We start from the raw sequence: 17568 nt of genomic DNA, 5'->3' as shown, positions 1-17568 counted from the left end.
TCCCCTTTAACATAGAACTTACCCGATAGTCCACATGCAAGAAAAGCATCTCTTGCCTACCAAGGTGCTTCCCACCTATGTTCAGAACAGGACTTGGCCCTGCCCTTGGCCTTATCTCTTCTCACGGCTGCCTGCCTCCTCTGAGCCATGTGCTCTTGAACGTCTCAGCCTTTGTGCTTTCATCTCTGTATCCCAGAGCCTAAAACGAGTCCACTAAATACTTTTTCTGACTCAATGAACAGAGATGGATAACTTCAGACTACAAGTGATGAAACATGTAAATAAGATTACAACTAAAATGTATAGTTTACAAAGCACTTTTAATGATCTGATTTATACTCAAAATCATGGTATAAGGTAAACATCTTCTATCTGCATTTTACAAATAAAGAAACAGAAGCTCAGAGAGATTAAGTAGGCTGCCCAAGAGCACAGCTGATGAAGTTGGTGAGTTGGGATTTGAACCCAGTTCTTTCCTAAAAATCCATGTCATGTGCCATAAAATGATGTTTGGTCAACAATGGACCACATATATGATAGTGTTTCCATAAGATTATAATGGAGCCGTCCTATACAGGTGTACTTTTTTTATCTTTATTTTTAAAATTATATTTATTTATTTATTTATTTTGAGACAGAGTCTCGCTCTGTCGCCCAAGCTGGAGTGCAGTGGCGCGATCTCGGCTCACTGCAAGCTCCACCTCCTGGATCCACGCCATTCTCCTGCCTCAGCCTCCCGAGTAGCTGGGACTACAGGCGCCTGCCACCACACCCAGCTAATTTTTTGTATTTTTTTTTAGTAGTGATGGGGTTTCACTGTGTTGGCCAGGATGGTCTCGATCTCCTGACCTCGTGACCCGCCCACTTCGGCCTCCCAAAGTACTGGGATTACAGGCGTGAGCCACGCGCCAGGCCTATTTTTATTTTTTTGAGACAGGGTCTCACTTTGTTGCCCAGGCTGGAGTGCAGTGGTGCAATCATGTCTCACAGCAGCCTTGACCTTTCTGGCTCAAGAGATCATCCCACCTCAGTCTCCTGAGTAGCTGGGACCACAGGTGCATGCCACCACACCTAGCTTTTTTTTTTTTTTTTTTAATAAAGAAATGGTGTCTTACTATGTTGCCCAGGCTGGTCTCAAACTTCTGGGCTTAAGTGATCCTCCTGCCCTGACCTTCCAAAGTGCTGGGATCAAAGGGGTGAGCCACCTCACCCAGCCTATCTTTTATACTGTATTTTTACTCTACCTTTTCTATGTCTAGATGGACTTAGATACACAAATACTTACCATTGGGTTACAGTTGCCTACAGTATTCAGTACAGTAACATGGCTGTGCAGGTTGGTAGCCTAGGAGCACTAGGCCATACCAGATAGCCCGGGTGTGTCGTAGGTTCTACCATCCAGGTTTGTCTGCAAACTGTGATGCTTGCACAATGATGAAATCGCCTAAGGACACATTTCTCAGAACATGTCCTCATCATTAAGTGATCCCTGACTACTTTCTACTACATCCTGCTGCCTCTGAGAAGTATTATACACAATGAGTAGAAGGTGAAAAGATTATATATTAAAATTCAATATACATATTGAATTTTATTCAAGGTGAATAAGAAAGCAGTCTCTTTTCAAAAAGTTCAGAATATTAATGATATTTCATGAATGCTCACATTCATGTGGTTTGTTATTTTTTTTATAATAAAAGAGGAAGAACCAGCAATGCAAGTTTTATATCGCAAGAGAGTCGGCAGTATTTTATTAACCTTCCTGCTCAGTTGCCTTCAATGATATAATTACTGCTATTTATCAGTCTGTGCAGTTTTCCTGAATTACAGCCTAGAGTTGTGTAACTTTCACTTATAAAGAAGGAGGCTGGAGGGTGCAAAATATTCTATTGTAATCCTACGAAAATATTTTGTAAAATATGTTTCCCTTTTGCAATCCCGTAATTATTTCTTTTCCTGCAATCTTGTCTTAAACTCATTGATAGCTGGAAGAACCACCAGAACCTTTGCTAGCAAAGGGGGAATTAGGGCCATCAGTGCATCCAGGAGGGTGTCAGCAACATGGTCTCCCAAGAACCAAGTGTACAATAGCTGCCTGCTGCTGTCTAACTTGCAGTTGAAAAGAACTCAGTGTGGCCCTGTATTCTAACTGTCCACACACTGGGAAGAAGAAAGCCTTTGCCAAGTCATTGTTCTCTCTATATCCATCCACTTTCTCCTCTCAGGAGAGCATGATGTCAATAGACCCTACATAGTAGTTGTAAAAAATGAATCAAAGATAGATCATTCACAGAGCTAGATCAAGAAATGTTATTCCACATGAAGGAAGAACACACAGGAACAGGTGGGTCAGAGCTTAAGAATACGTATTTTCCCCATCCCCAATCCCTCTGTTGGAGGGACTCAGAAGAGACTGTACCATCCATTCATTCCCACTGGAGAATATCAGTATTTCCTGCTGTCTTTTCTGCTATAATATTATGTGCAGTCTAAGAAACATTGCAAATTCTACGAAACTGTGGCAAATGTCCTGAGTGGGACTAGGAAATCCTGAACACAGGGCAGTTGTTACAGATTATCAGTGCTTTATAGGGTTCTCATTCAGTGTACAGTGTTTGAATGAAACAGTAGTTGAATACGGCTGTTCTCTCTGCTCTCTCCTCTTTGCAAACCTTCTGCTTCAATGGCTCATTCTGTGCTTTGAAAGTGTTATCATTGCACCAGCTTCTCTCTCCTGCCTTCTCTTGGTCTTGACCCTCATCCTGAGACATTAATTGGTCAGGTGTCTCCTTGCATACAGCTGAGAGCTGACCCACCACCCCACTTTTCATTATCACCTTGATTGTGAAGACTCTAACTTCCCTGCCTCCAGCTCTGCTGCTTTCCCTGGGCCCTGGATATATTGCTTGCATCCACAACTCTCTAATTTCACTTCAAACTCATTACGAGTTCAGAGAAGGAAGAGTGGGTGTATCATCCCAGGAGGGCTCATGGAGGAGGCGGGGCTGGAGCTGTCATGTTAGGTTTTTCTCTGTCAAAACCTGGCTAGAGCTTTTATATTCAAAAAAATGTATTGAGTTATTGGAATTTAGTGTCATGCCTTGTACACATCCAGTGTTTCTCATTAAATCTGAATTGCTCATCTGAGGTCAGTATGAAGTCCACAGAAAGCTGTGCGTGTTAGAGAATCACAGAATAGTGTAGTTTATGAGAGAGCCTGCTAAGAGGCAAAGTGCCCATCAGGTTCACTGGGGCTCTTACTGACCTCAGAGCTTGGAAGAGGCTCATAGCTTGCACTTACTGTGGGCATACAATGATCAGGTATGCTATGGAAGGAAATGGGTATTCCCATGAAACAAATCACACTTTGCCAAGACGTTTGACTAGAAATTAGAAAATAGGCTGGGCGCAGTGGCTCACACCTATAATCCCAGCACTTTGGGAGGCTGAGGTGGGTGGATCACCTGAGGTCAGGATGAGACCAGCCTGTCCAACATGGTGAAACCCCATCTCTACTAAAAGTACAAAAATTAGCTGAACGTGGTGGCGGATACCTGTAATTCTAGCTACTTTGGAGGCTGAGGCAGGAGAATCACTTGAACCCGGGAGGTAAGCATTGCAGTGAGCTGAGATCACGCCAGAGGGAAACTCCAACTCAAAATAAAAAATAAAATAAAATAAAGAAAAAGGAAAAGAAATTAGAAAAATAAAATAAACAAGTAATTAGTGGGGTTCAAGTTTAGCTCATGGAAGAAATGTAGATACGCATATTGATAGATGCTTTTCCAACACTTAAAAAATACATCTATATATATACTATAAACCCTATACTTGTGTCTGTTTCAGGCATACTGGCCTCAACACAGTCTTCAGCTCTATTTTTGCCATGCACTTTCTGTATACCACTTTTATGTAAAAGAACATTTTAGTTAGAAGAAATAGTCAAAGGAAGAAATAAGCAACAGCTAATTGGGAAACACACATTCTAAAACCATGATGATGATCATTTTCAGAGGAGATGGCTGTGATTTAATTGTTCTTTTTCCAGAAACTACCAGTGGAGTGTTTTGCCAGGTGTCCTGAAGCAAATGCTACTACAAAGCTCCACGTGGAGCAGGACTCCTGTCTCTCCAAATATAGCCCCTTTGTGTTGAAGGCCAAGAAATCCAATGATGGAATGAAACAATGGAATTCTGCCCAGAAACTTTTGTAAATAATGATCCCTTTGATAAAAATTGAGTAGTAAGGAAACCACAATTGCTCTTTTACCAGTAATTGTTTAAGATATTTAATTATAAATGAACAATAAATAGTAGTCTGTGACCAAGACGATTCTCATTTATTTTTTAAAGTTAATTTTATTTTATTTTGAGTTCTGGGATACATGTATAGGATATGCAGGTTTGTTATATAGGTAAATGTGTATCATGGAGGTTTGCTGCACCTATGAACCCATCACCTAGGTATTAAGCCCCACATGCGTTAGCTATTTATCCTGATGCTCTCCCTTCCCCCATCCCCTGACAGGCCCCAGTGTGTGTTGTTTCCCTTCCTGTGTCCATGTGTTCTCATCGTCCAGCTCCCACTTATAAGTGAGAACATGTGTTTGGTTTCCTGTTCCTGCATTAGTTTGCTGAGGATAATGGCTTCCAGCTCCATCCATGTCCCTGCAAAGGACATGATCTCATTTCTTTTTATGGCTGCATAGTATTCCATGGTGCATATGTACCACATTTTCTTTACCCAGTGTATCACTGATGGGCATTTGGGTTGATTCCATGTCTTTGCTATTGTGAACAGTGCTGCAGTGAACATACACATGCATATATCTTTATAACAGAATGATTCATACTCCTTTGGGGGTGTGTGTGTATATATATATATACCTAGTAATGGAATTGCTTGGTCAAATGGTATTTCTGCTTCTAGGTCGTTGAGGAATTGCCACACTGTCTTTCACAATGGTTGAACGAATTTGCATCCCACCAACAGTGTAAAGGCATTTCTTTTCCTCTGCAGCCTCACCAAAATCTGTTGTTTCTTGACTTTTTAATGATTGCTATTCTGAGTGGCATGAGATGGTATCTCATTGTGGTTTTGATTTGCATTTCTTTAAGGATCAGTGGTGTTGAGCTCTTTTTTATGTTTGCTGGCAGCATAAATGTCTTCTTTTGAGAAATGTCTGTTCATGTCCTTTGCCCACTTTTTTTTTCCTTTCTTTCTTTTTCTTTTTTGAGAAGGAGTCTCACTCTGTCACATAGGCTGGAGTGCAGTGGTACAATCTTGGCACACTACAACCTCCACCTCCTAGGTTTGAGTGATTCTCTTGCCTTAGCCTCCCAAGTAGCTGGGACTATAGACAGGCATGTACCACCACGCCTGGCTAATTTTTATATTTTTGTAGAGGTGGAGTTTCACCATGTTGGCCAGGCTGGTCTCGAACTCCTGACCTTAAGTGATCCACCCACTTCAGCCTCCCAAAATGCTGGGATTACAGGTGTAAGCCACCACACCCAGCCCTTTGCTCACTTTTTAATGGGGTTGTTTGTTTTTTTCTTGTAAATTTGTTTAAGTTCCTTGTAGATTCTGGATATTAGATCTTTGTCAGATGGATAGATTGCAAAAGTTTTCTCCCATTCTGTAGTTTGTCTGGTCACTTTGATGATAGTTTATTTTGCTGTGCAGAAGCTCTTTAGTTTAATTAGATACCATTTGTTAATTTTCACTTTTGTCGCAATTGCTTTTGATGTTTTTGTCATGAAATCTTTGTCCATGGCTATGTCTTGAATTGCCTAGATTTTCTTCTAGAGTTTTTATAGTTTTGTTTTTTACATTTAAGTGTTTAATTCATATTGAGTTAATTTTTGTATAAGGTGTAAGGAAGGGGTTCAGTTTTAATTTTCTGCATATGGCTAGCCAGTTTTCCCAGTATCATTTATTAAATAAGGAATCCTTTCCCCATTGCTTGTTTTTGTCAGCTTTGTTGAAGATCAGATGGTTGTAGATGTGCAGTCTTATTTCTGGGATCTTTATTCTGTTCCATTGGTCTATGTATCTGTTTTTGTACCACTGCCATGCTGTTTTGGTTACTGTAGCCTTGTAGTATAGTTTGAAGTCAGGTAGCTTGATGTCTCCAGCTTTGTTCTTTCTGCTTAGGATTGTCTTCACTATACATGCTCTTTTTTTGGGTCCATACAAATTTTAAAGTGTTTTTTTCATAATTCTGTGAAGAATGTCAATGATAGTTTAATGGGAATAGCATTGAATCTATAAATTACTTTAAGCAGTATGGCCATTTTCACAATATTGATTAGAAGATTATCATTTTTATGTGTGCTTCCCAAAGGAAGAAGTGATGGGTATAAGCACAGAAAGATTAATATAAAATCTGTGATTTTAATGCATATCTCAGACTTTAGTAGATATAGGATCTACCTCCAAGATGCACATAGAGAGAATGTGTGCCAGCTTTTAAACTGGATCATAAGCCTCCCCAAATACCTTACTGCTAATCCTCCACATGATGGCAAGGCCTGTCTGCAGGTTTCCATAGAGCCCTGTGCTTTAATATGTCTTAAGGCTTACAGAGGGTATTATAATTGCCATTATTTCTTGTCTACTCCATGGAAGAAGAATCTATGCCCTTTGTTTCTTTATGCTCTGTATTTAGTATAGTGGATAGCACATAGTAGGTACTTGCTAATAATGAACAAATACTTGTGGAATTAATTGATAAAACGTGTAGTCAGCATGGATATGTTTTATCAGTGGGGACATTTATTGCTGATTCGCTATCTACTCTACAAGGTAAATTTTGCCTTCTTGATTCAGAAGGTATACACTTATTCTGTGTAAAGTGTCCTGCTAGTTACTGTGGAGGACACAGAGATGTAAAAGATATGAGACTCTCCCTAATCTAAGATTTATCTCCAGGCTTATATGGAACACTTCTGCTTAACTCATTCTGAATCTTTATCTGTTAATTATTTGTGTGTTTAGTGACTGCAGTAAAGTAGGTGCTCATTAAACGTATTATGAAGGAATGGAGAAATGTACCTACCTGGCAGTCTTGGTTAATTTGACATCAAAAGCTTGGGACTGCTGTGGCTCATGCCTATAATCCCAGTACTTTGGGAGGCTGGGGCAAGATCACTTGAAGCCAGGTATTCAAGACCAGCCTGGGCAACATAGTGAGACCTCATCTCTACAACAATAACAAAAAAAGCTTGGGGCTAATAGCTCTCACTGTATGAATGAAATCCTCCAACCTCTTGCAGGCTCTTTCCTCAGCCAGTTGTGTTCAACACTCTTAATATTTAACTGCAGTGTAAGATCCCTGAAGCAGGTACTAACTATATGGATTTTGTTCACCATTGCATTCTCAGCCTCAAACACATGGTAGATGATCAGTAAATCTTTGTCAGATGAATGATGTTGTTAATGTTTCCTTTTTAGCCTATATAGAGGAGATGCTAAAAGTAAACAAATAGCTATGATGGAAAATAAAGAGTTAAAGAGAAGTAAAACAAAATGTTTTAGGGGGTTCACTTGTGGGTAAGGCAATGTCTTGTGAGGGTACAATACACTTATAAATAAAATGTAGCAATTTTTATATTATTTAGGGTAGATCTTAGACAGTATTTCAGAAAGTATAGCTGTCTGGAAGGACATTTACTTATATATTTTTAAAACTCACACGTTAAAGTTATGGAATTCTTTGATTCAGAGATGTGGAGTTTAAAAATTACATAGAAGTCTTATCTTTATGTCCACAGGGAAAATCCAGTATTTAAGGGGTTTTTATTACATGGAATGTTGACAGATGTTTCTTTTCAAGATTTAGAAGGGAAGGGCTTCAAAATTTAATTATATGAAATTAATGTAAAGCACAAAAACACATTCCTACAAGAGTTTAAAGTGTTTTGGTATCTGAAAATAGACCTTGTGTCTTTTCGGAACTAAAAGCCATCTAAATGAATAAAATCTTTAAGAAAAATAATTTTACTTCTAACAATAAATTATATTGAATATATAATGTAAATAAAATAGAAACTATCAGAGCAATTCCTAAAACATTTGCTCACCATGTAGACATCTATGGCTCAGTAACAAGATCTAAAACCTCAGTAAGGGCCTTCGGCCTGTGCTGTGTCTGCAGTCAGTGGATTTCACAACATGAGAAAGTCCACACAGTCCTTTTCCTTGTTGATGAAAAAATGAGCTACATCAGAAAATTGCCTCTCATTGTGCCGAGTCATCTGCAAATCTTGTTAAAATGTAGGCTCTGATTGAGTAGGTCTGGGGTGGGGCCTGAGATTCTGCATCTCCAGCAAGCTCCTGGTGATGTCATACTGCTGGTTCTTGACCTCACCTTGAGTAATATAGAATTTGAAGTCTCCTAAGAGTCCTGCTGCCCCAGGGTCCTAGGTAAGGTTTCCAGGGTTCTAGTATGAAGACCTTGTCATCAGACGTCAACTGGGATGATGGTTCAACTACAGAAGGTGTCTATAAGACCTTCTCACTGAGTGTGCACAGTGCTTTTCATTCCTTTAGCACTTCAGCTTGAAGCAATAATCTCCCTGATTGTCTTTGGCATACAACATACTCCCTTCATCTCCCCCTGTTTAAGTGCCAGAATATAATGGTGTTTAAATTCCAGTATATATATAACAGAATATGCCTTGTGTGACTTCAGGCTCTTTGAGGAACCTGGTTAGTAGTTATTACATCATCTGTCAATCAAAACTTCTGATAATTTACTGAACCCTACTATATGTCAGAGGCTCTCCGTATGATGCAAGGTGTGTGTCACTACCATTTATTTTGCAGATGAGGACACTGAATCTAAGATGGATAAAGTAAAGTCTAGGGTCACCCATTCATTAAGAGGAGCCAGGTTTTGAATCATAGTCTCACTGGTGCCCAAGCTTTGGTCCTTCTGCTATACCACACCACCTCTCTGAGGGAGACACTAGGCTGAATCAAGAAAGAGGTTCAAAGATGTGCATGGGATATTGTGGGTTTCAAGAAGTTTTTCATACAAGAGCAATAAGAGATGACAAAAAAACAACACAGAGTGAAGGGCCAATGACTATGCCAGAAATAAGTCTTGTGGGAATGCGGAGGAAAGAGGAGGTGGTACACACAGGAGGAGTCTGGGAAGGTGTCCTAGAAAAGGGGGCTTCGGAGTCAGGTCTTGAAAAATGAGTGGGAACTGAAGGAGTGAGGAGAGAGCCTCATAGGCTGTGAGAGCAGGGTGGACTTTCCTTCCAACCATGCATGATTTTAAAGGTTTTTAAGGTGACAACAAGAAAAGCTACCATGATGGGCCTTTAATGCCAGACTGAAGAATCTGGACGTTGTCCTTTTACCAGCGGGGGAAGCTCTTGATATTCTAAAATAATATATCAGAATGATATTGTAGAAGGGACAGTATATCAGAACTATACTTTAGGAGATTAATCTGACAGCTATATATGCAAACAACTAGAGCAGGAAGACAGGAGGTTAGTTTCCTCATCTGTACATTGAAGAAAAAACAGTAACTACCTGATCGGTTTGCTTGTAGAATTAGATGAGATAAAGCCAGGCACAGCAACTCATGCCTGTAATTCCAACATTTTGGGAGGCCGAGGTGGGAGGATTGCTTGAATGTAGAAGTTCAAGACCAGAGTGGGCAACATGGCCAAAAATACAAACATTAGCTGGGTATGGTGGGGGTGGCACATGCCTGTGATCCTAGCTACTGGGGAGGCTGAGGTGGGAAGATCACCTGAGCCCTGGGAGGTCAAGGCTCCAGTGAGCCATGATCACACCACTGCACTCCAGTCTGAGCAACAGAGTGAGACCTTGTCTCAAAAAAAAAAAAGAAAAATTAAATTAAATGTAAAAATTTGAAAGAAAGTAATTAGGTGAGAAAAATGTATGTAAAGCCCTTAGAATAGTGCCTGCCACATACGTGTTCAAAAACGTGAGCTATCATTACTTCAGCACTCTAGTCATGAGCGTGAATGAGCCCAAATTCTGTATTTATTTACATTTAACACATGTTATTGTCAGTTCTTCCTTTTAGAGTCTCTTAGTCTCTCAGTTCCAGGCCGTGGAAGATATTCGGCATCAGGTAGTATTGCTGTTGTCATCATTATTTCCCTCTTGCACTCTTTCTCCTGGTAGATGTGAATTTGTTTCATCTTTTCTCTGACTTTAATTATCATCAGGGGGTACAATCACTTTCCTTTGCCTTAATGTTGCCTCTGTGCTTGTGTCAGTCCTGCCTCCTTTAATTCTACTCCAATTATCACACGAGAAGCCTTTCTGAGCATGCTTCCTGCCCACAGGCACAAGTATATGAAGGAAGGGCTAGAATTCTGAGAACAATTTAAGAAGAAATGGGCGAGTCCAGGCTTTCTAAGAAAAAGAAACTCAAGGTGGAAATTTCCTGCAGAAGAACTTGATTGGGAATGGCATTTGCTATACATCAGCAGCTCTGAGTCTTCACAGGTCAGCCCCTCTATACACAAAGACTTAACATAATGAAGTAAAAGGCATATTAGACACCATTAATTAGAACATAAAGTCATATCCAGAAGAAGAGAGAGAAGACAGGAGGCAGCACAGGGGAAGAGGAATAAAGTAACCGTCAGGACGCCGGTCCTCACGCTCCATCTGCGCTGAGTAATCAGACGCCTTGTGCAATTCACACATGCCGAGTGGAAATACCATCCTTCCTACCTGTCTTTCACCCAGCATTTCATTCTATCAAAGTTTATTGTCCATTCCTTTGTACCAGACACTGGACTAAATGGTGTGATGAGCAGAAAGACACATGGTCCCTACCTTCATGGATTGTACAAGCTAGGGAAATAGATAATCAAATAATCGTGTCCCCCAAACATCACAGTGCAAGTGTGACAGAGTTTACGATGGAGATGTACAGGGTGCTGAAGATGAAGATGGAAAGCATTCTTTAGGAAATAAGTGTTGAGCAGTGTTCATTATGCCACTGCAGGGACGGTTAGCATTTTAGCTCAGCATAAGAGAAGTGCATGTTTAAAGCCTCTGGAAGAGAAAGACCACTGTCCCTGGAATACAGAGACCAAGAAGGAGGCTGTGAATTTGAGGCTGCAAGAGGAAGGGGGAGCAAAACCAATTAGGGACCTGCAGGCCTCAGAAAACTGAGGTGCGGAAAAATGAACTAATTTGATGTGTCCAAGCTTATGTAGTTAATAAATAAATAACAGAGCCTGACTTTGGATAAAAGTTAACTTGACTCCAAAGCCACATTTCTAGGTGTTCTTGAACCATACTTTAGAGCCATTTAAAAAATACTTTGAGTGTTCCAGCATCCTTTGAAGATGTGATGAAATCTAAAAGCCTCGTGTTCTAGAAAAGTGAATATACACCCAACATATTGCACGCAGTTGTAGGGTTCCAGTGACCCATCCATCACAAGTTAATAACTTTCACGTTACTATGTTCATTGGTTAAATCTTAAGCTTTATTACGACAGAGATGATGTCTGTTTTATGCACTGATGCATTCCAAGCACCAAGAGCTTTGCCTGGCACAGATTTCATGTAATTCATGAAATCATGATTAAATGAAAGTGATTCCAAATGCCTGGGCCCATTCACCTAGCTCCTTAGGACACGATGGTAAAAGGACAGCGCAGATGGGGTGCCTCTGTGCAGAATTCAACAAAATCACAGGATAACTTCCCAACTCTGACCACACAGGACCTCAAGGGACCTCCCAGGCCCAGGTTTGAGAAATTACGGGCCACATTTTGTTTTGTTTTGTTTCATTTTGTTTTGCTGTTTTCCTTTAAAGTCACTTCCTCTTCCTCCATCCTGAGAAAAGGATAATGTCTTTAAGAGTTCCTTTTAAAATTTGAATTTGAGGTGCATTAGTAGAAATAGCACTTCTGGGTAATTTCCTAGGTAGTGTTTGGATAAAAAGTGTTTAGACTGCTTTAGGCAAATGGTTCCCAGCGTCACCACTGTGTTATTTAAATAGATTTGGCTCATTGTTGTGAGACTGGAGCTTTAATATGCCGATGTGTATAGTCATGCATTGCTTAATGATGGGGACATGTTCTGAGAAATTCATTATTCGGTGATTTCATTGTTGTGTGAACATTATAGAATGTACTCACACAAATCCTACAACACACCTAGGCTACATGGGGTGGTCTATTGCTCCTAGGCACAAACCTGCACAGCATGTTACTGTACTGAATTCTGCAGGCAATTGTAACACAACGGTAAGCACTTATGTATCTAAACATATCTAAGCATAGAAAAAGTACAGTAAACATATGCTATTGTAACCTTATGGGACCACGGTCATTAAGCAAAACATTGTTATGTGGTGTAAGACTGTATTTGCAAAGCTGAAGTAAATATCAGCTCTTAAGAAAATATTGTAAGGCTGTTCTATGGAATTTATCTCCGGTTTTAAAACCAGGAATAGCTATAAAGAGAGTTTTCTACATCTGGAGATTGGATCTGTGCAGTGGACAGCTCTTGCCATGCCCATTCAATCTTTCTCCAAAAGGTTACATGCAAGATAGGATACAAAATCCTTTTTTCAACTCGTTTGCTTTTGCTTGGCTTAGATTATGATCTAGTTGACTCAAATAATGGAAAAAGAATTGATAATCATATAGACTTGGTCTGTTTATATATATTCATATGAGATGTGTGTATGTGCTCATATACTTATAAACCATTTTTTTAAGATATGGAAAGAGAGCCCCTAAGAAGCTAAATGATTTACATAGTAAGTGGTAAAGGTGGTGCATTATTTGGTGTTTTGTGGCAGGAGGGTGGTATGACTGCAGTGGTCTCCTGAGAAGCTAAACTGTGGCATTAAGTGTAGATGGGGGTTGGGCACAGTAGCTCACGTCTGTAATCCCAGCACTTTGGAAGGCCGAGGTGGGCGGATCATTTGAGGTCAGGAGTTCTAGACCAGCCTGACCAACATGGTGAAACCCTGTCTCTACTAAAAATACCAAAAAAAAAAAAAAAAAAAAAATTAGCTGAGCATGGTGGCATATGCCTGTGGTCCCAGCTACTTGGGAGGCTAAGGCAGGAGAACTGCTTGAACCTGGGAGGCAGACGTTGCAGTGAGCTGAGATGGTGCCACTGCACTCCAGCCTAGGTGATAAAATGAGACTCTGTCTCAAAAAAAAGTGTAGATGGGATGGGGCCAGACTAGACACAGAGATCCAAGTAAAACTGTAAAACTGTCAGTGTGCTCCAGGCAGGAGGGCAGGTCCCTGTGTGCAGGACACATCATGTAATAAGGAATGGATGTGAGAGGCATTTTGAAAGAGGAATCAGTAAACTTTTTTTTGTTTTCTCTTTCTTAGATGAAATTATTTTGAACACCGGAGTTTTGCATAACTGCATTACACAATGGGGAGTTCAAGCCGTGTAAGACCGTATCTATCATCGTTGTGCAGATTTTTCTTGTCTCTCTGTCTTCCGTCTGCAATACATAGAGGCAACTGGAAATAAGCTAAGACGGAGGTTTCTTCTCCATACCCCTGTCATAAATCATCGGTTAGGCCTGATCCCCTAGTCGTACAACAGAATATTTAAAAAATTGAGATTCAAGAATTATCACCCATCATTTCACCATCCTAAAAATGGTCATGATTGTCTTTTTAGTGCAGTTTCTTCTAAGCTTTTTTTTTTTCAAATATGCCTTTTTAAAAAAAATTTTCAAAACATTATAATCATAGTATATACCACACAGTTTTGGTCTTACATTTTTTCACATACAACAATGCACTGGCTGATTAACGGAGTGCTGGGAATGGATTTTTCCAAGGCAAGCCATATTAAGAAACAAGCCAAGGCCAAGGACAGCCCTTGAGACTCCCAAAGTCAGGGAAGGAAAGAGAGGGTTTTAAGGTCATTGAAGATTGTGAGTAGCTTTTGATATGTTCTATCTTTCTGTGCAGCAAATACATTTTTGGTGCTCAGTAAATATTCTCTTGTGATTGATCAATGTTGAGTCATTTTGGTGGGGCCATTAAGGAGTAGGTAACCATGCCTGGCTATCTGCGTTATACCAGATCTGTTTAAAGAGGTCTGAACCAGAAGACACACAGTGATTATGGTGGTGCTCTGGGAGATGGGCCAGAGGCCACTGCGTGCTGTGATAAGCATCACGCTGTAAAGATAAATGGTTGAAAAATCTCAGGAGTCTCTGCATCTTCATGCATACACACATATTCTCTAATGGGAAAGAATGCCTCCGAAACGTCTGTACAAAACAGGCACAAAAATAAATGAACCTGGAGGACATTATGCTAAGTGCAATCAGCCAGACACAGAAAGACCAATGCCGCATGATCTCATTTACATGTGGAATTTTGAAAAGTTGAACTCGGCCAGGCGCAGTGACTCACATCTGTAATCCCAGCACTTTGGGAGGCCGAGGCAGGTGGATCACCTGAGGTCAGGAGTTCGAGATCAGCCTGGCCAACATGGTGAAGCCCCATCTCTACGAAAAATACAAAAATTAGCTGGGCGTGGTGGTGGGCTCCTGTAATCCCAGCTACTCAGGAGACTGAGGCAGGAGAACCGCTTGAACCTGGGAGGCGGAGGTTGCAGTGAGCCGAGATTACGCCATTGCACTCCAACCTAGATGACAACAGCAAAACTCCGTCTCAAAAAAAAAAAAAAAGTTGAACTCACAGAAGCAGAGAGTAGAATGGTGGTTGCCAGAAGCTGGGCCCAGTGACAGGGGATGTGGAATGGGGAGATGTGGGTCAAAGGGTACAAACTTTCCATTAAAAGATAAATAAGTTTTGGGGATTTAATGTACAGCATGGTGACTGTAATTAATAAGACTATTGAATATTTGATGAGGGAGTAGATCTCAACTGTCACCACACAGACACACACACACACACACACACACACACGTGTCACTATGTGAGGTGTTGTATCATGATGACTTTTAAATTTTAAAATATTTAATTAACCGATAAAGATTGTATATCTTCAAGGTATGCAAGATAATTTGAGATAGGGATGCATTGTGTGATGATTCCCGCAGTGGAATTACACACCCATCACCATGCATGCTGTCCCTGAGATCCCCTATGTCATGGTGTTTTTTTTTCTTTTTTTGAGATGAAGTCTTGCTCTGTCACCCAGGCTGGAGTGCAGTGGCACCATCTCAGCTCACGGCAAACTCTGTCTCCTGGGTTCAAGCGATTCTTGTGCCTCAACCTCCTGAGTAGCTGGGATTACAGGCACGCGCCACCATGCCCGGGTGGTCTCGAACTCCTGACCTTCCTGACCTCAGGTGATCCGCCCACCTTGGCATCCCAAAGTGCTGGTATTACATGCATGAGCCACTGTGCCCAGCCTGTCATGGTGATTTGAATACTAATCTATCTTATTAATTGAAGAAGGGGTATCACATAGGAAAGTATTTACGCATTTTTTTTTTCTCTTCGTGGGCATCTTTTCCCCCATATCAGCTTCCCAGCTTTCTCGCCCAGGTATGCATCCCTCCAGGCACCTGCACCACCTTTCTGCCATGTAGAATGCCTCTATTCTGTTCTGACGTAGTCATCTCTCCTCTGCACACCTCTCTTGTAGCACCAGCGACGCGGTCCTGTAATTGTCACTGTCCTTCTGTTTTGCCATGATAAATTATTGTTGAGAAGAGAGAGAATGTCTTCTTCTTCTCTGTACCATCAGAGTCTAGCCCTGTGCCTGGCATGAAGAATACATTAGAAATATTTGAATAAGAAAGGGAAAAAGAAATGGTAAGATGAGTTAGTGACTTTGTCTCTGTTGATGACAAATGAGATGCCAGAAAAAAAAATCTTTTTATTACCCCAGGATCACTTTTGGTTAAATTATTTCTCTTAACTCAAAAGAGAAGCCTCCCCTTGCTGTCCTGCCATTACCCTAAAATGTGTCTTCCAGTCACTTCAGAGCTACATGACGCCTAAATCTAGACCTCTAGAGGGATATTTTGCTACTCTTTCAAATCTATAGTGCTCTTCTCTTCACAGGATTTTAAAAATGTTGCTACTCTTCTCTGCACCACTTTCAAGTACAGATTGACAGTCTTATATTAGGAATATGGAAGGAAAGCATTCTATCATATTTTTTTGGTATACTGAGCTGCATTTATCCAAGAAGGCATATCTAAGAATTGCAATTGCATTATTCCTTCCGTGCCTTTATTCCTACACAGTCGTGGGCTGTACTCAATTCCCAACTGCTGCTTGACACCATGAAGAAAGGGATTGTATATAAGAATGGAGACAGAATACAGGGCAACAGGTCAGCAGACAATCGTAATAATGGTGTGCCTCTCACTGGGTAATCCCAAATATTTACAAAACAGATGATCAGAAGATTATCCAAAGGATTCATCATAGGATTTCTTCAATGAGCAAGTGTTCATTTCATATTCAAATTATAATTTGAGTCAACATTAAGAAAATATATTCACTGTTGTTCAAGATGGGAGGAGGTTACAGAATCCTACCTAAAGTAAATGAAGGTAAGCCTCTAAGTGCAGACAAATTCTACCTAAAAGACTAAAAATTCCCTTCTAGTAATCTAAGCAATTCATTGAAAATAAAAATAAGCAATTGCTTTTATTTTCATTGAGGACAAAAATAAGTAGGTTCTAGAAAATGCTCGATAGTAAATTTGTTAAAATCTCCAGTAAAAGGAATTATTAAAGAGATATGTATGAGCATGAAGAAACGGAGATGGTTGATAACCCAGATGCAGTTTGAGTCCACAAAGAGCAAATGAATCTACATGAACACAGTCTCCCACTTTGGTAAGGTAGCAAGACTGGCCCATCAGAGGAAGGTCATAGACACAGTTGGTGGGTGATCAACTCAGAAGATTCTGCCATCGTATCCCTATGGAAAAATATGGGCTAGAAAAGAAGGTAGCTTGGAGCACTACATCTAGTTGATAGTTCTTCCCACAAAACACAGACCAGTGGACTGAAGTCTCTCAGAAGAGGTATCTGTAGGGTCAGCTGAATGTAGCTGGCTCAGTGCTGCTGTGCTGTTTGGTTAAAGGCACGGCAAGCATGCCTATACAATTTGTAACTGATACAAAGATAAGGTAGATATTACTCAAATTTTCTTATGCCCTTTAGCCTGTCTTTGTGGAGCAAGAGGTTTGCCCATCCTTCCAGGATCCCTAATTTTCAAAAGGGACCTTAAACTGCGCTGTTTAACGGTCAAAGCATATACTTTTGTCACTAGCCAACAAAGTGAAATACATGTATTCGCATTAGTCAGGGTTCTCTAGAGGGAAAGAATTAATAGGATAGGTAGATATAAAGGGGAATTTATTAAGTATTAACTCACTCGATCACAGGGTCCCATAATTGGCTGTCTGCAAGCTGAGGAGCAAAGAGAGCCAGTCTGCGGCCCAAAACTGACAAACTTGGAGTCCAATGTTTGAGGGCAGGAAGCATTCAGCACGGGAGGCTAGGCCAGTCTCACCTTTCACATTTTTCTGCCTGCTTTATATTCTATCCGAGCTGGCAGCTGATTAGATG

The 17568-nt window shown here is 40.5% G+C and overlaps 1 protein-coding gene across 3 annotated transcripts in view; it reads left to right on the top strand.

Annotated features, from left to right (window-relative positions):
- STARD13 (StAR related lipid transfer domain containing 13) overlaps positions 1 to 17568 on the top strand; it is a 553194-nt gene that overhangs the window by 336846 nt on the left and 198780 nt on the right. The gene's annotated exons all lie outside the window — the stretch shown is intronic.

Source organism: Papio anubis, chromosome 15, assembly GCF_008728515.1.
Source record: "Papio anubis isolate 15944 chromosome 15, Panubis1.0, whole genome shotgun sequence".
Classification (NCBI taxonomy): Eukaryota; Metazoa; Chordata; class Mammalia; order Primates; family Cercopithecidae; genus Papio; species Papio anubis.
The sequence above is the reverse complement of the archived record's forward strand: the minus strand, read 5'-3'. Positions and strand labels throughout refer to the sequence as shown.